The following is a 24,130-nucleotide window of genomic DNA, read 5'->3' on the forward strand; positions in this document are numbered from 1 at the left end:
TTTTTTTCTCTTTATTTTTTGCATATTAAATAAGACACCAGATGGAAATTATTGGTGTAATTTAGAATAAAGTATCCATTTTGTGAACTTTCCAGAGAGTTCAGGCTTCTGGATGGTATAAAAAGAAGCAGAATTTGGTGGGGGGAAATCTACAGAAAATTCAGGGCAGCATTGAATTGTTTTAATTTTAGTGTAAGAACACTGAAATGAATTAATACTTCTGTAAAAATTTAAAACCAGATCTCCATGTTAAATAGGGGGAAGCTGATATCTTGAAGAACACAGGCAGTTACAATAATAAACAAAGACAACATATAAACAATAGGTTTGAAAAAATTCTGGTAATTGGATTCATAGATTTATAGCAATATATATATTTGGGAAGCATATGGAAATTATCCATATATTTTCAGACTTCAGTTTTATTGCTTTAATAACACACACACACACACATAATTGATAACTTAACATGTAAAATTGTACTGTTTAGCATCTTTGACTCATATTTCCTGGAAAAAAAAAAGCTAAACAGTAACTTCAAAAGTACACAGGTCTTAGTTTGTAAAATCAAATTTGTGAAATATGGAGACGAATTGCATACTAATATAATTTAAAGCTTATTGACCTTTTATTTTTGTTATGTGAAAAGAAATAAAATATAATAAAATCACATAATAAATAGTATTTGATGAAAAATAATCTGATGCTACTACAATATTGTACGTGTTACATTCATCAATTTCCTCAACTTTCTTTTTTTGTTATCTGCTTCTGTGGATTGATGCTAGCGGTTAATGAGGGAACTCAGGCAAGGGTAGCCTAGCCTTTTCCATCTGTGATTTGGTTATTTGTAGCCTGGTGCTTCTTGTTTTTCATAACTTTCTGTCTTGCTTTTCATTTAACCTAAAAGTTGTTTCAAGACAAGCAACATTAGTCACCTCTCTTTTCTTTAAATCCTTAAGCCATAATAACAGCCACCTGAATTTATCTTGTGTAATCTTTCCTTCTTTTTTTTACTCCTTTGTTGTTCCCTTTTCTTATCATAGTTAAAACTGTACTGTTGTTCTTTATATTGCAAAATCCTATTTTTCTATTTGATGCCAGTTCATATCAAAGCAGTTTCCCACCACTACAGTTATTCTATCATCAGGAAATGGGAGATTAGAATAGAAATAGAATAGAATTCTTTATTAAGAATAAAGAAAGAATCTGTCTTGGTGCATGTGCTCTCAGTGTAAATTAAAGAAAAAATACATTCATCAAGAATCATCAGGTACAACACTTAATAATAGTCATAGGGTACAATAAGCAATCAAATCATACTAGGAAAGAGTCAAATCATTAGGATACAAGCTACAAAGTTACAGTCATATAATCATAAGTGGGAGGAGATGAGTGAAAGGAAGGGAGGATTACTACTAATAGTAATGCATAAAATAAAATATAAAAAATAAACAGTCTAGACCAAGACTCCCAGCCAATCAGGATGAAGAAAAAACCATTCTGGCACAGCAGTAGGCTAGCACCAAATTTAAAATTGAAACGGCTGTGAAAGTTTGACTCACAGACGAACACAATACAGAAGCCTGATGATGGCAGATGAGCTTCAAACCCCTCTGACCCATACATGAAGCGAACTGACGCTCACCGTGAAGATGTGGCATGACCACGAACGCGAATCCAAACAACAGGATCACCACTCACCAGCTCAAATCCCCCGACAACTAAGACTAACCTGAGCACAACCAAGCCCCCACCTGAACAGAACAATCAGAACACAGCCAACCCCCTACCAATCAAAACACAGCCAAACCCCCAACCAATGAGAACACCCACCCACCCAATCAGAACACAGCCAAGCCCCCACCCAATCAAGTCACACCCCCACTAGCAGTTAAAAGGAAGAAGCAGCTGCAAGCTCACATTACTCCGGGAAGCACAAAGCCGAAGACACAAGCCTGAAGATGATGAATGAGACTTCATCGAAATGTCGCCTAGATACTTCCAATTTTACGTGGGAGAAAACCCGAATAACCAAAGATCCACATACGAATACCCGAAAACCTCAGAAAACAAATATATATATATATGGTATTCAGCTTTGTTAGGGTATTTTCCCACGTCATTGTAGTTGTGGTTTTAAAAGTTGTAGCAACGTTTCGGCAGAATCTCATCTACCATCATCAGGCTTCTGTATATTCTGTATATTCTATATTCACAATACAGAAGCCTGATGATGACAGATGAGATTCTGCCTAAACATTGCTACAACTTTAAAAGCACAACTACAATGACGTGGGAAAATACCGAACAAAGCTGAATACCATACATGTAAGTACCAAAAACTTAAGAAAACATACATATTATATATATATATATATATATATATATATATATATATATATATATATATATATATATATATATATATACACACACACACACACACACACACACACACACACACATACATATACATATACATATATACATACATACATACATATTATTGTACAATATAGCACAGTGTCAACAAAAGTCACAGAATAAAGCCTATTCCTTCATACTATGCCATATTATACTATTTATTTATTTATTTATTTATTTCTCTATGGTTGTTAAGTGAATACATGATTATGAACCACAAAGTTAAGTTGTTTTTGTAAAAGCTCTCTAAATGAGAAACATATTATCAGAATGTGTTTTGATCAGTTCACATGCTGAACTGGTTGCCAGAAAAGTTTTTTTGTGTTGTAGAAAAAAAAGGTTTTGCAATGTTGCCCCCTTCTCTTAGTTGTCTCACAGACCAAAAAGCTTTCACTGATAAAGCTTTTTGTATAAGTTTTTTGCTATGTATAGTTTGGAAAATTGCTATGTATAGTTTGGAAAGGAAAATAGTTTTACTTACATTTTTACTTGCCTTCCCTCTGTTTCTCCTAACTCTTAGCATGTCTAGGGCTAATAGTCAAAGGTTTTCTGAATGTTGTACCTGCAAAGTATCTTTTATGGAATTAATGTAGTTTAGTCCAGTAGAGGGCACAATGAGTACGCTGTTTAGCAAGAAGCTTAATTTAAAAAGAAACTCAAGTGTTCTTGACCTTTTCCCTCCTCAAAGTGTCATTTAATCATTTTGCCATTCTTCTCACCTCTGCCTCATTTCTACAGTGTACCAAGCCCTTATGAATGACAGTGTCTGAAAAATGTAACCCCCATCCTATGCCTAACTGAATATGAAAGCTGCAATTGTATTTCATATATTGGTTTTCCCTTCTAGATCACTGAATCTCACTTGGTGGGTTCTGCACCAGCATTGGAGAAATTAACATATTGGAAAGGACGGCTGTTGGTTCCTGATATTAAATGTGTAACTTTTGCACAAGGGTTAACTAAGCTCTTTTCCCATTCCCCCCCCTCCCCCCGTTTCCTTTAGAATATGCAATTAGTTTTTGTTATACCACCTTAATCTGCTTTAAAAGGTACCCTTAATTGGATGAGTAGGGATTTATGAACGTGTCTCTTAATGCTCTCAATTCACCATTCAATATGATTAGAATGGAATCTATGGTGTTTCACTTCAAGGTAATAAGGCAACATTCTGTCAAAAGGAAAGGAAACCAACTAAAAAGCTTTAATCCATTTTGTTTCAGTGGAAAAGATGCCAAAGAAGAAGCGAAAAACTGCAAATGAGCCTGATTTCAAAGATCAGGGAGAAGAAGAAGAGCCAAGGGACCTCTCAAATGCAGAGTTAACACATTATGCGGATACATTCATTATCATATCTGACAGCGATGGAGAGGTGAGTGAACAAGAGCATAAACAAAATAAATATTGACTTTGGGGATCTAGTTATATACCAATATATATGATTGAAATGAGTTCAGGCACTTGAAAATCTCCCATATAAAAAGAGAGGTGAACTATATTTATTAGTGCATTTATTTGCCGCCCATCTTGTATATATAGTAGGAGCCACTCTATTTTTTAAAATCAGCGTCCAAAAGCCCCAGATAGTGTGAGGTTGATGTGATGACATCACAGGTGTTGTAATTTATTTATCATATTTATATAACCGCCCATCCCACATGAAAGTGATTCTGGGTAGTGTATACAAAACTTAATGAAATAAAAATAATTATTTTTACAATTAAAAATAAAAAGTGGCATACAAAACAGGAGATGATAATATTAACCACAGTAAGGGAACCATCACAAAATCTACCCAATTCTAGAACTCCAAGGCCTGGTGACATAGTTAGGCCTTGAGGAACTTGTGAAATGTTAAGAGGGATGGACCTTTGAGGGGAGAAGATTCCACAAGGCAGGCACTGATAAGGCCAGACCTGATAAGATGGGAGAGGCAGTCCTTCAGATAACCTAGCCCCATGCCATGGAGGTAAAAATCAATATCTTGAATTAGACCCAGAAGCAAACAAACCTATGTAGCTCACAGGGTAAAGATATATACCACTCTACCTGCACATGTAACTGTACATGCCACCACTACATTTTGCACTGGATGAAGCTTCTGGATACTCGTCAAATACAGTCCCATGTAGAGCACATTATAGAATCCAAACGGGAGGTAACTAGAGCATGAGAACTGTTACCCTTTTTAAGGTGTAAATTGGGTCTACTTAAGATATTGACATTGCTTCTTTCCAATACTCTTTCGTGTGTGGCTTCTACCAGTTAACAATAAATGCATTTACCCCATTTTTAATCTCTATTTTTGTTAGTAATATAGAATATACTTTAATGTTTAATTCTACAACATTCAAAAATTCAAATTTATTTAATTACAGTCAATAATCAGCAAAGTTAATCTATAGAAAGCAGGATTCTATGCTAAAAATAGAAATGAAAATATATTAACTTTACATATTATTACATATTGGAAAGCACTGTTGCATGTAATTTGATAGCATTTTCCTAGCTGACTAAGGAGTGGTTGTAGAGAATGGTCAAAAGCCAGCTTCTGCCTAGAGTAAGAAATCTTGCATCAATTGAGATTCTCAGTGCAGTAACATGTTCCTGATATGTAGCTCATTTTTAGAGCCCTACTTGATCTTAGGAAGAAATGATTCAGGGTTAAATAGTATCAACAAATCAACAAAAAACTTCTGCAGCTAACGTTAGAAATAAATGATTCTACCTCTTCTAGGTACCAGATGTCCATCAAGGGACTTTAAAGATAGCATCAGAAAAAAAACTCTTAAAAGGTTCTTAAATGCTGCCATATTTTGAAATTTGCTTGGAAGTCTGCTTAATGAGAAATGTCTAAAAGCTTTGGGGATAACAATTCATTCCAGAATGCTTCCTTTGATACTCATTTGCTTTTAATGTTAAATTCTCATGATAACATCAACTTGTGAAAAGTATTGTTTACTGGTACTGTATGAACAGATGTACAAATGAACTAAACTAAGATAGGAGCTGTATTCTGTTCAATGTAACAAAGCTATGTTTAATCACTAAATCAGATTGTTGCCATTCTGTAGCGTTCAGTACTGTATTCATATATCAAATGTAAGAATTCTTAATTTGCTGCTAGTAATATTAATGATGTTTTATGAATTAACAATTACATTTTTGATTTTAGGAATGTCTAAGTTTTCCTATAAACTGAATTTAAGCCCTGTGAAATTACTGATAGATTTAATTTGCTAATGTATGCTTGCAGTTTTTATAGCTTTGCCCTATTTTTTTTAAAGGCTACTGTGATTACAGTATTTACACACTGCCTAGAGAATTTCAGCTCTAATTAGTAGATTTGTGCCTAGTATTTTAATGGCCAATATTGATATAGTTATTATTTGAAAAGACTAAAAAATAGCTGCAGATGTTAAAAGGGAGAAAACCTTTACTGTTAATAATATGAAATTAACACCTGTATATTTATTAGAAATCTTCTCTCCTAAGGAAACTCTTTTAAAGAGCTGTATGATATATCAGTGATTATTTCTTTGTGCTGAACTTCCAACCAGACAAATGTTGAACAATCTTTGGATTCGTTTTGTGTCATTGTTTTTCATGCTGAAATTCTGCTGTACTTGAGAGAATAGATCTACTGCTGGTTATAATTATTTATATTTATATTTATATTATTGTATATTGCATATTGTAACTGTATATTATTTGAAAGCAAAAAAAACAAAAAAAAAAACCCAACAACCACAAAACAAAAAAACCTAAACTTTTCTTCAAATAATTCTGTTAATTATTTGGTGTTTTGGTTTGTAATCTTTGAATATCTAAACCAGTGTTGCTCAACTTGGCGACTTTAAGATGCGTGGACTTCAACCTTCAGAACCCTCCAGACAGAAAGGTGTTGATGTCCACACATCTTAAACTTGCCAAGGTTGAGAAACATTGATCTGAATAATATATACTGATGGCATAATTTCTCATATTGCAGAATAATATATACACAAGGAGGCCATAAAAGAGCCCATTTGGTTTTGTCTAAGTAAAAACTTTTCTATTTCATCTAGCAGCATTTGGATGAGGTTCCTTATGATTCACCAATATAAAGGGAGACTCAGAAATCAGAGATTAATTGAACTGTTGTTGTTCCAGCAGCCTTTCATCAGAATATCTTTAGAACAAGTCTCCAGTATTGTTTTTGAATTGGGGTGTTTTGGAGCGGTTACAGCTGGAAAATCTCTTATGGGTCTTTTTGGTGTATCTCTGGCAGATTGCATTTTCTATCCTGCTTTATTGTCAATGCCATTTATGCTGTCTCGCAACTTTTTAAAACCTTTTTTTTGTACAGGCTTTGTTTGTTTCAGCATCTGCTAAGGCTAATCAGGAGAAGTGTTTCTGCCCAGTTGTTTGATCATTGTCATTTGCTTCTGAATTGTACAAACAGATGACAAAAGTGACTCAAGACAGACTACTGTATGTAATTAGTGTCTTCATCAGTTTTTACTGCTGTTGCTCAAAAAATGTAGTTTTCTAACAGACTTGTGTGTAGTTAATAAGCTGGATTCTTTTATTTGCTGCATTTGTATCCCACCTTTCTCCGTTGAGCCCGAAGACATCCAGTGAAGTAATTCACAATAGAATATAATTACTAACTAAAATGTTCCATGTTGAAACCCAGTGTCTATCCATTGTGTCACACTGGTTGTTTCTGTAAGATCAGATAATCAGGAAGTTATGATAATGTGACAGAAAACCCACAGAGAAAGAAAATATGCAGTACTGTTTGAATAAATGCAATTCAGGCAATGCTGGGGAATTAGCTTCTGTTGAGTATTGTGGTGGATTGCATTCTTGATACTGAGGTTAATAATTTCCTCTGTTGAGATTGCATTGTGTCTCCATGTAGTTAATTCATCCTGGAACTATCAGGCTATCCTATTTCCTTTTTTAAACATTTCCACCAACTCTTAATTTTTCTTTAAAAAATTAAAACAAGAAATGCCATATTCTCCGTTGAGCTGCTGCGAGCATCCAGATAATGGGAGGTGCTCTAGTCTTCGCTCTGACAGGCTGAGCTATGATTGAAGGAACGCTCCTCCTCCTCCACGTGACATCTCCACGCGTTCCCCCAGTTTTTAGCTCAGCCTCGCAGAGACAGGCAGCTTTAGCTTTCGCTCCTTGGCCGAATTGGGATTTCTTTCTAAAATTATTCAGGTTTGATTTTCTTCTTATTTTTTCCTCCGGTCCCTGCGCAGTTGAATTGTCCTTATAAGAAGGGGTCGTTTGGAATGGCCAAATCAAAGTCCTGACCTTAATCCTACAGAAATGTTGTGGAAGGACCTGAAGCAGGCAGTACCTCTGAGGAAGCCCACCAACATCCCTGAGTTGTTCTGTAAGGAGGAATGGGCTAAAATCCCAAACCAATATACAGGGCTGATCAATGGTTAGCAGAAACATTTAGATACAGTTATTGCTGCCCAAGGAGGACCCAACAGTTACTGAAAGCAAAACATGTACATACTTTTGCCACACACAGATATGGAGCATTGGCTCATTTCCCTCAATAAATCAGTGATCAAATATAATGTTTTGGAGTCCTTTGTTTAACTGGGTTCTCTATCTAATTTTAGGACTTATTTTAAGCCATATTTATGCAGAAATATTGAAAATTCAGAAACTTTTAAGCTCCACTATAATTCAAAACTTAAGACTCTGACTGGCACCTGGATTTTAGGAAGTTGGTTTTTCTTTTTTGGGCATAGGAGACTGATTCTAGGACTGTCTGCATGAATATGCTCTTAACTCTGAGGAAGTTACAGCCCTCTCCAGATGAGCTGTTCAGAGCATCCAGACATGGGAGGTGCTTCCTTCTCTCATCCGATAGGCTGAGCTGAATTCTGAGGGCACTCCTCCTTGAAGGCTCCTCCTTAGCGTCCCCAGTTTTTGCTCAGTCTTCGTAAGAGATGGGCATTCTTGACTTGGCTGGATTCCTTCAGATCCTCACAATGATTTCATAAGGGCTAGAAAACATGGGCAGATTGGAATAGTAATCCCCCAGCATTAATTACTGCAAGTCCTCTCTAACTTGTTGGTGAAAATTTGGTAGGTCAGTTCATATTAGATCTATTTTTAACTTCTATAACATTCTATGTTGTTTTAAGCTTCAAAAGCAGATGTTCTGAAAGATGAGGAAGATTTGTATGCATGCATATGTAATGTCACTGTAGCTTCTTGCAGTCTCAGGGTGGTTTGAAATGTGTAAAAATAGCAGGCGATACAGTTGTTACTGGATTTTACCACTTCTGATTACCCACAGAGATTGCATGTGTGTTACTGAAAAACAGTTCTAGTTGTGTAAAGTTAGCATATTGAAAGAAAATATGTTTAGTCTAGGCTTCATTTTACTTTCATTTTATCTCCTTTGCCAATAAGAAAATAAAAACTTAGCAAGTCAAATCAAGTGCAATACTATCAAAAACAACAAACCAACAAATATAAAAGTAATCTTTTAATAACATTCTGCTCAATACCTTTCTATAGTAGAAATGTTTCGGTGAAGGAAGTGAGCTAGATCCTAAATCCTACTAAACAGGTGCTCATCTATATGGTAATATTTAAGGATATGCTGAAAGGCACCTACTCCTCAAATCGCAATGTCAAATGTTCGCTTTCATTATAGGTTAAGAGGCACAAGAAAAGACAGCCCTTGCTTCTGTGTGCTACAGCAATCAACAAAATAACTGAAAATGCAACATAGAAATAAAATCAACATAGAATAAAAAACTAAAAAAATAAAAGGAAACATAGATACACAAGGCATTTGTATAAACACATTTGCAATCTTGTGGAGATTAAAAAATAAACTAACATGGGGGAATGGATGTAATAAGGATTCTTAAAGGGATTCTTTAATGGAAAATCAGAATTGGGATTGAAACAACTGAGAATGTTTATCTGGGAGAAGAGAAAAAAAGACAGAGGGTCCATATAATACTTTTCAAATATCTAAAAGGATGTCGCCCAGAAGAAGGTCAGAGCTGCTTTTTATCATTCTATAATACAGGGCATGACAAATTAATCTAAATCAGAGGAAGGACAATTTCAATTAAATGTTAGGAAAAGCTAAAGGTATGCTTCAAAGTCAAAACAAATTACTTACTGCAGATTAGAAATCCTGCTGAACTGTTTCTGCTTTGGCCAAAACTAAAACTTGGTGTGTTTTGGTTGTTTCAGATTTTGTTTCATCCCAAACCTGAAACAACCAAAACATGTCAGGTTTTGTTTCTGCTGAATTGTGATCAATCCCAGGTGATTTTATCCAGAGTAAGTAGAATGCATCACCCACTCTCCCTGATGCAGGGCTGCTCTTTCATCTTCCATCCACTTAAGCCACCATAAATTGGCACATGGTCCTTGTTCAGAGGTGGTATTCAGCAGGTTCTGTCCAGTTCTGGAGACCCGGTAGCGAAAATTTGAGTAGTTCAGAGAACCGGCAAATACCACCTCTGTCTGGCCCCACCCCCATCTATTCTCTGCCTCCCGAGTCCCAGCTGATCGGCTGGGTCTTCTTTTGTTGCCCTGCATAGGAGAATGGAGCTGGAAAGCAGATTAGTGGGGTGGGGAGGGAATGGGATTTTGCAGTATCTTTCCCCTGCCACGCCCACCAAACCATGCCACACCCACCAAGCCACACCCACCAAACAATGCCATGCCCACCAACCCACGCCCAGAGAACTGGTAGTAAAAAATTTGAATACTGTCCTTGTTGCAGTAATGTGTCAACAGTATAGAATCAGTCCTCCACCTGGCATATCCTACTGGCTGGATTCTGAAGTCTCCCCAGAGATTTCAGAATTTACCTACAAATGGATTGAGAGAGAGAATATGGGCCGTGGAGGAGGTGGCTGTAAATGTAATTACTTATGTTATGTGTATCCAATGATTCTGTTAAAGAAGTGAGGCAGCTTGAGGTTTCAGCTTAAGGGAAAAATGTATTTTAATGATAATGAACTATGAAGAGAGAAAAAAAGACTTTATTAAAATCAGATATTTTGAAGTAGAAAAAATTATTATGGAACTGACAATAACATTGGGGTTTGATGATTATTTGAAATCCACCACATCAATTGCAATTTACATGGGTGTGTGTATGTATATATAAACACAAAAGTTAAGGATGCCTAATACTTCATTGTTTTTTATTCTTCCTCAGTTTTATAGTCAATCTGTTAGTAAACAACTTGTTCCTAAATTTAAATTTAGGCCATTTAAATTTAATCTTAACCAAATGTAACCTTAACCCTTAAGAATAAACATCACTATAGTCCCTAAAAGGTGAAAAAGAATGCAGATATTGAATACTTCACATTTTCTTTTACAAAGCTCTTAATGTCTCTCAGTTTTGAAGATGATGTTCAAACTTCCACTCTAATATGTGTTTACATTTACGTTTGAGCATATAAAAAGGTTAATGTATTAGAATGTGGTAATCATTTCCCAACTCAATTGCATTCCTTTACTAATACATTTACTTTTCAAATCTTTCTCTTCATTTCTTTCCCAAGTGTATTCTATGCATTTTTTAATTAATATAGAATAGGCTTCCTGTGTTATGATGGCCGCTTATAAACATATATTAGTATATTACCTTCTCAGTATATCCAAACTACAGAATATTTTTAGATTATAGTTCTTTAGAACTATGCATTTTGAATGGAGCAATAATCCAACTACAATTTTCTTCTGTATACTTGATTAAATTGATCTCAGATGAATTTTTATATTGCTCTTCAGTATTGTTTTATGATTGGAAAATAAAGTTCTTGATTACTAGTTAGTTGGTATGTTAACATTCAAGGAATTAAATGTTCCAATTAGTTGAAATCCATCCGAAATTGAAAGGTGGAGAATATAGATGAGAAAAAGAAATACATAGCCACTTGAATGAAGATTAAGTACTGTGAAAGAAAATGCAGGGGGGATGCTTTAAAAAAAAGTAGAGATCTATTTACCTAACACTAATCGTGGGCTAGGAAAGAGTAGTGCCATAGCATGAGGTGGAGCTCTCGCCTTACAATCAGGAGGCTGTGGGTTCAATCCTAGGTAGAGGCAGATATTTCTCTCTGGGCACAATGAGAATATATCTGCTGAATAAAATTTTGCATTGGTGGCAGGAAGGGCTTCTGGCCAGTAAACACTCAACTTCAGATGCCCAGACTCCACTCCACAAGGGATTATGGGGTCATTAAAAGGAGATGATGAACAGGCATAGGAAAGCTGAAGATGGGAACCCGAATTTCACATATTAATCTAAAAATCTTTCCACTAAATATCTGAATATTATATATGCTGTCTTCTTTATAAGACCTTGATCCCTTAAGATTTAATAGTTCTATATTTCTTGCTTTGCTTTTGACAGTAAGTTGTTATCGGGATTACAGTTGTGAGCCTTGTAATTGTAACATGCAGCCTATATTGTTTTGTTAATGAAGACATGTAGTGAAATACATGAAATGCCTTAATATGATCAAGGCTCATTATATAAACTCTGCTGGTTGCTTAATCTTATTAATTTTCTTATTAAATAGTATGCTTCTGTGTGGTCATAGTGTTTATATATTGAGACACATCCATATATAGTAGCTTTCCCTCCGCAACTTTTATCACAGAGCTCACAAATGGACAGTTTATGTTTTTAGCTGTGGTAACTTGACAAGTCTCCTCTTTTATATATGTATATGTATATGTATACGTGTGTGTGTGTGTGTGTGTGTGTGTGTGTGTAAATTATATGTATATGTATATGTGTGTATGTATGTGTATGTGTATGTGTATGTGTATGTGTATGTGTATATATATATATATATATATATATATATATATATATGTTTTCTTTCAACTCCAAACGCGAACGTGCTCCAAATGCGAAGCCGGTCGCTAAAGAGCCAGAAAGCAGCAAGGGCGCCAGGTGGAAAGGACAGGGTCACAATCACACGGAGATGCCCAGAGAGCGGAGCGCACATAACTAAAGGCGGCGCACGCAGTTGGTTTGGGGACTACAAGGCAGCATCTGCCCCTCTTCCCGGGCGCGTCTCTAGGCTGCTTCCGGAGCTACGGACGCTCTCCATTGCCTACCGGCCCTTCTTCCTTGGGCTCCCTGCCGTGGGTACACCCACTTCCTCCTGCAAATTACGCCTCAACTCTTCTCTCCCTTTTCTCTCGCTCCAAAAGATTGCCATCGTATCCCGCCGATTCGGGCTTCCAGCCACGTTGTGATCCACTAGTGAGGTTGCCATCTCGGACGGAGGCATCGCAGTCTCCCTCTCTTGCTCGCTCTGAACTTCGCGCGGACCAAAATAAAAGATCGCCTGCCGTCATGTTTGGAGCTGCCACTTCCGCGTTTGGAGCTCCAAATGGCGGCGGCACTCCAAACACAGAAGCGGCAACTCCAAACATGGCAGTGGAATGGGCAGAAGGGAAAGCAACAGCGGCGGGTGCCAAAGGTGTCTGCAGCAAAGGTGTTTGGTGGGAGTAGGGAGCTCTCTGCGCTTCGCCATGATCACCCGTTAGGAGCGGCTGGTGGCGAATTAAGTCACCCCCAAAAAGATGGCCTAGCCGTTTTTCGGGATCAAAAAGATAAGGCCCGGCCTTATTATGTGAGAAACACGGTAGGTGTATGTATGTATGTATGTATGTATGTGTGTGTGTGTGTGTGTGTGTATATATATATATATATATATATATATATATATATATATATTTGTTTTCTGAGGTTCTCGCGGTATTTGTATGTGGATCTTCGTTATTCGGGTTTTCTCCCGCGTAAGATTCAAAGTATCTAGGCAAACGTTGCCTAGATACTTTGAATCTTACGCTGAGAAAACCCGAATAACCAAAGATCACACATACATATATATATATACATATATATATATATATATATATATATATATATATATATATATATATATATATATATATATATATATATATATATATATATATATATATATGTATTCAGCTTTGTTCGGGTATTTTCCCACGTCATTATAGTTGTGCTTTTAAAGTTGTAGCAACGTTTTGGCAGAATCTCATTTGCCATCATCAGGCTTTTGTATTGTGTTTGTCTGTGAGTCAGACTTTCACAGCCGTTTCTGTTTTAAATTTGGGGCTAGCCTACTGCTGTGCCAGAATGGTTTTTTCTTCATCCTGATTGGTTGGGAGTCTTGGTCTGTGTTTATTGGTCTTGGAGTTTGCTGTGTTCTGCTTGATTGGTGTTTCTAATATCTCCTGTCTGTTTTGTACCTTTTTTTGTCTTGATTGGCTGGCAACATTGTGTTTCCTGTATTGGAGGCTTTTAGTGCAGCTTGACTCCGAGTAAACAGACTGCTATCATTTATTAGGAAGCTAGGTTTTATCTGGGTGCCTAGTTGGGGTGTGTTTGAGCTGGAGGTATCAGGGGGAGTCTGTTTGTGCCCAGGTGTTTGCCTGGCTTGTGGTGTGGAGATTTTTTTGTTTGAATACCGTATGTATGTATGTATGTATGTATGTATGTATGTATGTATATATATATATGTGTGTGTGTATGTGTGTATGTATGTATGTGTGTGTGTGTGTATATATATAGATATATAGATATAGATATAGATATATATATGCATGCAGTTACTCACTTCACTTTTCCTGCCAAACACAATAACCTTGATCTTTTATTCATAGATTACTTCCAGATCCACACTAAGGCACAAGGTTAAAAATTAGGAGACTGTGAGTTCTAGTTCTATCAGCCGCATGATGGATTTTGGCCAGTCACTCTTTCACTGCCCTAGAAAGGAGATTGTTGCAAAATCTTGCCCCCCCCCCAAAAAAAAGTCCCCTGCAGGGACTTGTATGGGCAGTTACCAGGAAACAACATGAACTCAAAAGGACAGGGAAAAAAAACTTATACATTTTATAATATTTCCAACATGAGACTTCTCAGCTTAGTGAGACATTAGTGTGTGTACTTTTACATTCCTAACTAACATGTTTTACCATCTATTATATGAACATTCCTTATACCTTTTCCATAAATAACCAAGGGACCATCACAGATTTTTATTTTACTCCAGAATTTACTCTGGTACTGAATCTTTTGCTAAATTCATATATATGCTTACAACTGTCATATTGCACTTACCATATTCAACAAACTTCAACTCCATATAATGCAAAATATTCCATAATTCAAACATACTTCCTTTATCTTATGCTTTCTCTAAATTAATAAAATGCAACATTTTTACATTTACCATCTAAACTAATTTTTTTACTAGAGTGAGATCTGCACACTCCCTGCCTGGTATAAAATCACATAGCACTTCCCAAATTCTGCTCACTGTTCACTTCTTGTTTCCTGTCATATAGCCATATAATAAAGGTAAAAATAGTAAGTCAGTATAATACTATATTTATTAAATTTATATCTGACTGAACTTGTTGCCTGGGAAGGTGTTTGGCAGAATTCTGATTCTGGTTTTTTTTCCTATGGTCTTAATACTGCTGTCTTATTTTTTTTAAATAAGGAAACAATAATAACATCCTTTCAATTGTCAGGCATAGATATGGTCTTCACACAATCATTGAATATGTTACACAGCCCTTCCATAATAATGGTTAAAAAAAAGATTAGTGCTTACATTAAATGTAGAATTGCTTAAGAACTACGATAATTTCCTTCTGTGTCCTCAGATAAAGTCATTTTTAGAGAAAGCAATGTAATTTATATTACTGCAGCTATGGTGGTGCAATGGTTAGAATACAGTATTGCAGGTTAACTCTGCCAGGAGTTTGATTCCTTCAATCCTGACCTGCTCAAAGTTGACTCAGCCTTCCAAGATTGGTAAAATGAAGACCCAGATTGGGAGCAATATGCTGACTCTGTAAACCGCTTAGAGAGGGCTGTAAAAGCACTGTGAAGCAGCATATAAGTCTAAGCACTATTTCTATATTTATATTGTGATATTTTAAAAGGTTTAACCCTCCCTCCCCCCAACAAGAGTCTTTTCAGAATTTGTACTATTGGCAGAATTATATACTGTACAAGTCAAACTGAACATACTGTAACTGTTAGCATCTATCTATCTATCTATCTATCTATCTATCTATCTATCTATCTATCTATCTATCTATCTATCCAAAAACTTCCCATGAGTGTATCGGAGATATAATTAAGCAGTATCTTTCATTTTTGAATTCTTTTTAATAAAAATATTTTTAAAAATCACATTTAATAAAAACTGCATGTGCATGTTGAGCCCATGAGGATGAATTGAATTTAGCTCTCTACACTGATAATTTTCTGGCATAGCAAATCATACATAGATTCCATTGAAACCATCACCTTTTTGCAATTAATATTAACTTCTTTTACTGCAGGAGGTTTTTTTTGTTTTTGCCTTTTTTAATTGCCTTTTTTCAATATTTAGATGCTAGTGTTTTTCCAGAGAGAAAATAAATTTTCTCCCGACCTCGATAGTTGTAGGTACTGTGGTGCAATATCATCTGTATAAAAAAGCACCACAAATAATGTTCTTTCTGCGCCAACTCAGAAAGCTCAAACTGCCCAAGGAGCTGCTGATACAGTTCTGCAGAGGAATTATTGAGTCCGTCATCTGCATCTCTATAACTGTCTGGTTTGGTTCTGCAACCCAACAAGACAGGCACAGACTTTAGACAGTAATTAGGACTGCAGAAAAAACAGTTACTACCAACCTGCCTTCAATTGAGGACCAGTATACTGCACGAGACAAAAAGAGGGCTGTGAAAATATTTATAGACCCCTCACATCCTGGACATAAACTGTTTCAACTCCTACCCTCAAAACGATGCTATAGAGCACTGCACACCAGAACAACTAGACACAAGAACAGTTTTTTCCCAAACACCATCACTCTGCTAAACAAATAATTCCCTCAACACTGTCAAACTATTTACTAAGACTGTATTACTACTACTATTAATCCTGCCATCCTTTCTTTCACCCATCTCCTCCCAGTTATGACTGTATGACTGTAACCTTGTTGCTTATATCCTAACAACTTTTATTGACTGTTTCCTAGTATGATTTGATTGCTTATCATACCCTATAACTATTATTAAGTGTTGTACCTTATGATTCTTGATAAATGTATCTTTCTTTTACATACACTGAGAGCATATGCACTAAGACAAATTCCTTGTGTGTCCAATCACACTTGACCAATAAAACTATGCTACGCTATTCTATTCTATTCTATTCTATTCTATTCTATTCTATTCTATTCTATTCTATTCTATTCTATTCTATAACTATACCTCCATGAACCTTTGTTAGACTTTTGTTTGAGGTTATACATTTTTGTATGATGCTACTCAACTGCGTATAGTTCTTCTTTAAATAAAATGGGAAATACCAATTAGACAAAGTTTTTTCCTTTGGCAATGAATTATGTCTTGGATTCTGGGATGCCCACCTTTCCTTATATATATAGAAAATAGAAGCTGTTTTTTGTAGATGCAGACAAAATCCACTTGATTATGGGCAGCAGCTTTTGTGCTGTTAGTTGGATCTACATCGATCCCATACTACAACTCTCAGCATATCTGGGTAGGATGGCCAGTGCTGCAAATTCTGAGAGGCTTTAGCACAACACATTTAGAAAGCATCTATTTGAGAAAAGTTTATTTATACCGATAGAAACATGATGCTAAGGGGAAAGTGTACATTTCTAGGTCTTGTCTCATCTTCAACAATCCATAGTCTCAAAAAAATTTGGATTGCTGAAAGACATTTTCTACAACAGTTTGAATTTTGAAAGTGTTAAATGTTAAAGTTATTGGATGGAAGCATAGTGAAATAAATATAGGACACTATTTAATATGTTTTTTAATCTCTTGTGATACATTTGTCTGGAATGGCAAAATATTAGGCAAAATGATTGGGGAAATATTTCAGTTGGGATGAGAAACAGTAGTGTTGGAAAAGGAAAAATGTTTTCTACACTTCTCAAAATCTTTTTACATGATGGTAACGTCTTGGCTGCTATATGTGACACGTTTTTCTAAACCTGCTCCCTTCTCATCTTCACTGCCGAAGAGCAGTTCATCAAAAAACAAAAAAGCATAACAAATATGCTTATTTATATAGATATAGTTAATATATTCACAGGTTTGTATGAATCAGTTACTCAAAGTAGAAGGTTTTTGTTGTGATGAATATGTGCTGTTTGGAGTATACTGCTGTCAAAGAATTAGTAGAGGGTTGAGCTGAAGCGTCATGGTGTCACTTTTTATTTCCATCACCTTACTCTAAGGATACACCAGAAACTCTGAATAGTGCTTTGTTCAGGACGAGAATAAGTGCTCTTAATGGAGAATCTTGAAATCTGTTTTTTTTTCTTTAAAAACACTGGAATCTCTGGTTCACCAACCTAATCTAGTTAGCTAAACTGGGTCACTTGGGTTGCAGGACTTCAGTCCATTATTTTTCTGAAGGTCCTTTCTTTCCCCTGACAATGTGATACGAATTTGCTCAGTGCTTTGGTTGCCTTCTGTTGCTTTTCTTTAGGAAAGATAATACATAGTTAGAAATATTTTCTCTGGGTGTCAAATGAATCTGGAGATGTATCTCCAAGCTCATGATAATGAAGGTAGAAAAAGGAATTTTCCCCATGCTTTGTATAAAGCCCCAGCCCACTGTAACCACTTAATTTATTTTCCATCTGGATCTCAGAAAGAGTAACAGAACAGGGAGTAATGAGGAGAAAGGACAAGGGTTAGGATTGCTTTTGTGTAACATCTTCATTATTGATCAGCATTTGCATGCTAATGAAATCAACAAATGATGGTGAATTGTGTGAAGCTGCAAGCACATCATAGCAGAAGAGGCCAGAGGTCCCAGGAGCAATTCGAAAACATGCACAGAAAATGGGCAGGATTAGATTTGGTTTCTAAAAATAATACTTGTAGAGGTGGGGAAGATCAACATTGGCATGAGATAGAACTGCAAATAGGAACAAGAGGGAAAGTCGGAAATGGAACTCTGTTCACTTTTACCTCTGTTAAATTTTGTGTGTGTTCATTGTCCTGAAGCCAACTGGGAACAGTGCTCTGTGTGCCAGGGGAATGATTTCCCTGCAACAATAATGGTACCAAAATTAATATGCCTCTTCACTTTTCCAAAGATCTCTGCAGGATCTCTTGGAGTGGTTGTAAGTCAGTGTGGAAATTCTCTCAAATCCCATACAAACTCATCTTAAAATTAATGAATAGAATCCATTATTTGTGAGAATGTAGAATAATGCAGTTAAGAAAGAATTGCATGAATCATTTAGCCCCACCCCCTACATAGTCAAAACAAAGAGGATTAGATCTTGAAGACAACATTGGCTTTTTATTTGCCACCCAGAGTCGTTGGAAATGAGATGGGTTGCAAATACATTTTTAAATAAATAAAAATGTTTAAATCTCTCTCAACCCTTTGCAGTTACAACAGTGGGCAAAAAAATAACTTTGCAACAAATATGTGTATTTTTCACCTTTGCAATCTCAATCAATTCTCTTTTTCTCTTCTCCCTGTCCCTCCCTCTCTCTCTCTCTCCACTCCTTCCCTCCCTTCCTCCTCTCTCTCTCTCTCTCCCTCCCTCCCTCCCGCTCTATCTATATCTCATCTATCTTATAAGGCAGGGGTGTCAAACTCACAGCCTGTGGGCCATGCCCACCCCCATTTAGCAAAGGGGGGGATTGCAATATGTCATGTGACAACAATGTGTCACCACGAGTTTGACACCCCTGCTATAAAAGAAAACTGAAATGCTTACTTTTACTTTGTACATTTAAGTTAGCATTGACTCCTGGAGACTACCTGAACTAGTCCCTGCAGTTTTCTTGGCAAGGTTATCAGAGTGGTTTGCCTTTGCTTCCTTCCTTGGTTGGAGAAAGAATTATTGGCCCAAGGTCACCCACTGGCTTTGTGCCTAAAGTGGGACTAGAACTCACAGTCTCCTGATTTCTAGTCTGATGCCTCTACACCAAACTAGTTCTCAACTGATAAAAGGATACAAAATACCTCCCTGTCCACCTTTTTCTTTGAACTTACATAAGCCTTGATATCTTTCTAAGCTGCTGGTGTTAGTGCAAGGAACTCTTATTACTTCAGTGCTTTTAAAGTAAACAATTATAAATTACTTTGGAGCTTAAGAAGATCTGTAATGTTATTAAAGAATATATTTTTCACAGTAATGAAACAAGAACTTGGTTCTGCTTCATTTTATTTTAATACTACATTGTCTCTGCTTTCTCATTATACTTAATCTGGTTCACATAATTCTTGCTTATTTAAGGAACATGATTTGAGATTGGATCAATAGGCTGGTATCTGATGGGCAGATGTCCAACTCCAATTGCATTCAGTTCATTTGGAAAGATTTAGGGTACATCTTGTGTTAGAAATCCAACCCAGCCTGATATCATCCATAAATCTGATACCTGCTATGTCAGCTTTTTCATTAACAATAGAAAAAATAGCAGCCGATTAGTTAATAGTGCAAAATATATAGTCTTATGATGTAGACTAGTTTCTGAAAGCTTACATTTTCTGTTTCAGATATTGTACGATCCTTTCATTATTTTTTTAACACCTAATTTGGCTACCCTCTCTAGTAATTCTTCACTGACATTTTTTAATTAAGCTAAAGCATAGGATTGACTGCAATGGAGCTCCCATTGCTCTCTCTTTTCTTATTTTTATCAATTCATTGTTATCCTCTGAGTGCAGTTCTTTTTAGCCACCTGTGAATGTTTAATCTGTTCAAATAATTCATGCTTGTTTAAGGAACATGATTTGGGATTGGATCAATAGTCTGATATCTAGAAGTCAATCCTATGTACAATAATAGGGCCTTCTTTTCCAGAGTGAAGAAGTGGGGCATACTATTTGTAGCTCTCTTGGTGTTGCTTTTATTTGAAGCTGAGGCTGTGGTAATGAAGGGCAATCTGGGGTCTTCCAGCTGTTTTGAACTTAGTCTTCCATCACCTCAATTAACCTCTCCAATAATAAGATTATGGGATTTGCAAGCCAAAACATGCCTATCCCAAACATATGTACCCCAGGCTTTGCAATCAGAATATATTTTCTCTGTGTATTGAGGATGCTGATTGACTAGAAAAAATGTATTAAATCAGTTGGTTAAAGTATCTTCTAATATTTCACTTCAGTTTTCTCCAAATCCTTGCTGCAGTTTTCATTTTGATTCCTTGGTTTGCCTTCTCATATATAATGAATGCTCCATTTAGATGGGCATGCTCCATTTAGTTTTGGCATGCTTTTCACATAGGTTTCACATTTTAGTCTCTGTCAATATTCATAGCTATTTTATGTTATTTTTAAAAAATGAAATCAATATTAAACAACTTTGCTTTCTCTACTGATATTTCTTTTTAAGGTGAGTAGCAAACCCACTTATGCTTCACTTATGTAAATTTTCTTAAAGTAGTCTCAGTTATTTTGTTGGTTACAGTTCATTCAATGCTATTATCCTTCTCATCATTTCTACTACCTTTCTCCTATTCTGTACCGGAGACAAATTCCTTGTGTGTCCAATCACACTTTGCCAAATAAAGTATTCTATTCTATTCCATCTATGCGGGCACATTCTTGAAGTGGACCATTTGATTTCATTTTAGCAATCTCCCCATGTTTCCTCCTTTGATCAGTTTTTATTTTTGTCTCTCCCATTATTAAAAAGTGTCCTGCATAGCTGCACTTATCTTGTTCACTGTCTTCTGGTCTTTCATAGCATGGATATGGTCTACAATTGTGCCTCCATTGTTACACACTGTAGAATTGAACTATTGCCAACTACTGCTTATTATGCCGTTGGCTTTTTAAAAATAGGCTTAGCTGTCAATTTCAACAGGTTGTGGCATTATTGCCATTTTGAAGGATGTGACCATTCCCCCACCCCAGCTCAGAGGGAACCAATTGGAGTTGGTAGAGTAGACTCTGATACATAGCACAGCGGCTTTTATCACAACTCAGATTGTTATTCTTTTTCTTCTGATTTTTTAGTCTTTTTCTTTGAGGAAATATTTTTGCTGGTTGAGATTTTTCCTGCTGGATTAAGGAAGTATCCAGCTATATTGTGCATGCCAGCTGCATGAGCTAATACAATTTTTATATTCCAATCAAAATTTGAATTTTCCAGCAAAACAACTTCTCATTAAAATCTCATACTGTGGGTACTTGGCTTGGCAGTGACTGACGTGAAGTGTATTGTCTTCTCTGACATGTGTTTGCTTGTTTGTCTGCATCTCTTATTGCTTATTATATTTATCATACAGCTCTTTTAATAGCTACAGAGTGTTCTTTTCTTCGTGTCTGAAATTTCTTTCCAACTGACAGCACTTATACCAGTTCCTATCTTTTGTTCTTGTTCTATTTCTCTGGCCTGGGAGATTTAGACAAAGGTTAGGCAGGGGGTGAGGAAGGGCGGCAAACAGGATGTGTCTCCTGTAGTTTATATATTTACCATATTTTTTCTTCTGCAGCAAGAGTCCAAAGAGGAGCACGATCTGCAGCAGAAAAGAACAAAACAGCAACTGGATAGAGTGAAGTTCACCGCAAAAAGAAAAATTGCACGTAGGTGTCACATGTCTGGGGAAAAGGGGATACGAGAGAATGAAGAGTGCACACTTAAAAAAAACAATCCAGCTTTTACATATGTCAACCATTTATGTCGATGCTTAATGATTTAGTTTATATGCATGGGTAAGTGAGTCTGCAGCTGTGTTTTGGTATAATGTTGTTCTTACTCCCCAGTATATCTAAGGTGATCTTCCCATGTTGTGTATTTGAGATCAAAAAGATGAAAGAAATTATAAAGGTTACTGGTGCTGTACTAAATGGAAACCCAGAGGTAAGAATGAAAAGTGGTTATTATCACCTTCATATATATTATTTAAGCTAGCTAGCATTAGGTTTAGTGCCGTTCCAACAAATTACATTTTGATTCACACAATTACCATCCAGCATTTGCCTTTATTGGTAACTGTGGTTTTTGAGAGTTGAAATCTATCCAGAGTGTAACAATTTGAGGAAGCCTGGCTAAGCCCTATGTAAAGGCAGTCTTGCACTCGTATATTTTATGCTGGATAGCTTGCCCATTAGGTGAAGAATGCACATCCAGATCTATTCATTAATCAATTTAATCCAAAAGCCTCCTTCGAGTTTGTATTTAGGAGCTACAGTTCTGAGGTAATCAGTGTCAATCAACTAGTTTCCATTGCTGCCACCAGCTCTTTCTTATAAATCAGCCTTTGGGAAACCAGGAGAGGATTGAAGGGGGGTCTGGCTAACAACAGAATGGGAAACCAGACTAAACCGTAGGAGTCTTTAGCTCAGCTAAGCTGATGCGGGTGCTAGGAGGAAACTGATTAACTCCAGAAATTAAACAAAATTCAGTGTTGTTATAGATGCCAGAAGAAGATAAGGTTCCACAGGCACAACCCACATTTAAAAAGAGTTTAAAAAACACAAACACAATAGAATTCTAACTGTAGGGAAACAACTCCAGTTTCATCCTGGCCTGAAATAATTCCCTCATTTAAGATGCCAGCTTTCTATTAATTTCTATAGAATTATATCTATAAACAAAAAAAACTATTTTCATCCAGAAACTCCTTCTTTTCCTTTACTGACTCTCAGGGGTCAACTATCGGAAGATAAGGCTGGCTTTTTCTTTAAAAGGCCAGCTGCTCTCTGTTACAAATTTGAAACCAATTCTTAATGGCTTCATAAATATATCCATATAATTTCCTTGGTTCAATGTGGAAGCAGTGACTGTTACCATTTGGTATTTAGTTTTACTTCCATCTAGCCCTATAATCTTGGTAGACCCTGGTGATATTGCTTCTTAGGTAATTTACTTGAGAAACAAGTATAGACTCATGAAGTGGAAGGGATATAAGAACATGTCCAGGATTTGCTGTACCCATTCCTGATAGTAGGAGGGTTTCAGGGTTTGTTTGTTTTTTTAGTTTTTGAAAGGGTTATTTCTGATGGACCATTAAAAACGTAGCAAAAAATAAAATAATTAACAGAGCAAATTTTGGTTTAGTCTCCTCATGATAGCTTCATGGTTTTATTCTAATTCATAAAATATGAATTCAGGAGCACCTATCCTATACCTAACAGTATTTGCCCACCCAATACAATCTGGTAGAAAGGTCCTCTTTATGTCTCTTTGCTCAGGGGTCCAGTATAGCAGGGGCTCTCAACCTTTGGGCTGCAGACCAGTATTGGTCTGTGGTTTGTTAAGAACTGGGCCGTGCAAGCACCAGGTGAGTGAGTGAAGCTTCATCTACGCGTGTGTGGGATCTAGGTTGGTCATGAAACAGGCTGCCCCATTGCTGAACCACTGAGTGACTCCTATTGTATGCTTTAGAAAGGCCCTTAGAACCTGGCTATTTCAGCTGGCCCCAGGAGTGCGTTATTTTAATGTGTTCCTTCTGGAATTGGATTTTATCTTTTTGTAACATTAAATGGCGCTCCAGGGTTTGTTTATGTTGATATATGGCGATATGTTTCTGTTTTTAACCTGATGGGGACATGTTGGAATATATGTCAGAATTCTTAGTGAATGGAATAAGCCTAATAAATAAAATAATGTTTGCAACATATCTGATCTGA

At 36.3% G+C, this 24,130-nt stretch overlaps 1 non-coding gene across 1 annotated transcript in view; it reads left to right on the forward strand.

Annotated features, from left to right (window-relative positions):
• Positions 1 to 23,520, forward strand: part of LOC113415827 (uncharacterized) — a 47,974-nt gene extending 24,454 nt beyond the window's left edge. The window contains exons 2-3 of the transcript XR_015747286.1: positions 3,648 to 3,796; positions 21,991 to 23,520. This is a non-coding gene — a transcript (uncharacterized LOC113415827). The remainder of the gene's footprint in view (positions 1 to 3,647; positions 3,797 to 21,990) is intronic.
• The last annotated feature ends 610 nt before the right edge of the window (positions 23,521 to 24,130 follow it).

Source organism: Notechis scutatus, chromosome 2, assembly GCF_049901735.1.
Source record: "Notechis scutatus isolate UNSWTSFEM ecotype Mainland chromosome 2, rNotScu1.2, whole genome shotgun sequence".
Taxonomy (NCBI): domain Eukaryota; kingdom Metazoa; phylum Chordata; class Lepidosauria; order Squamata; family Elapidae; genus Notechis; species Notechis scutatus.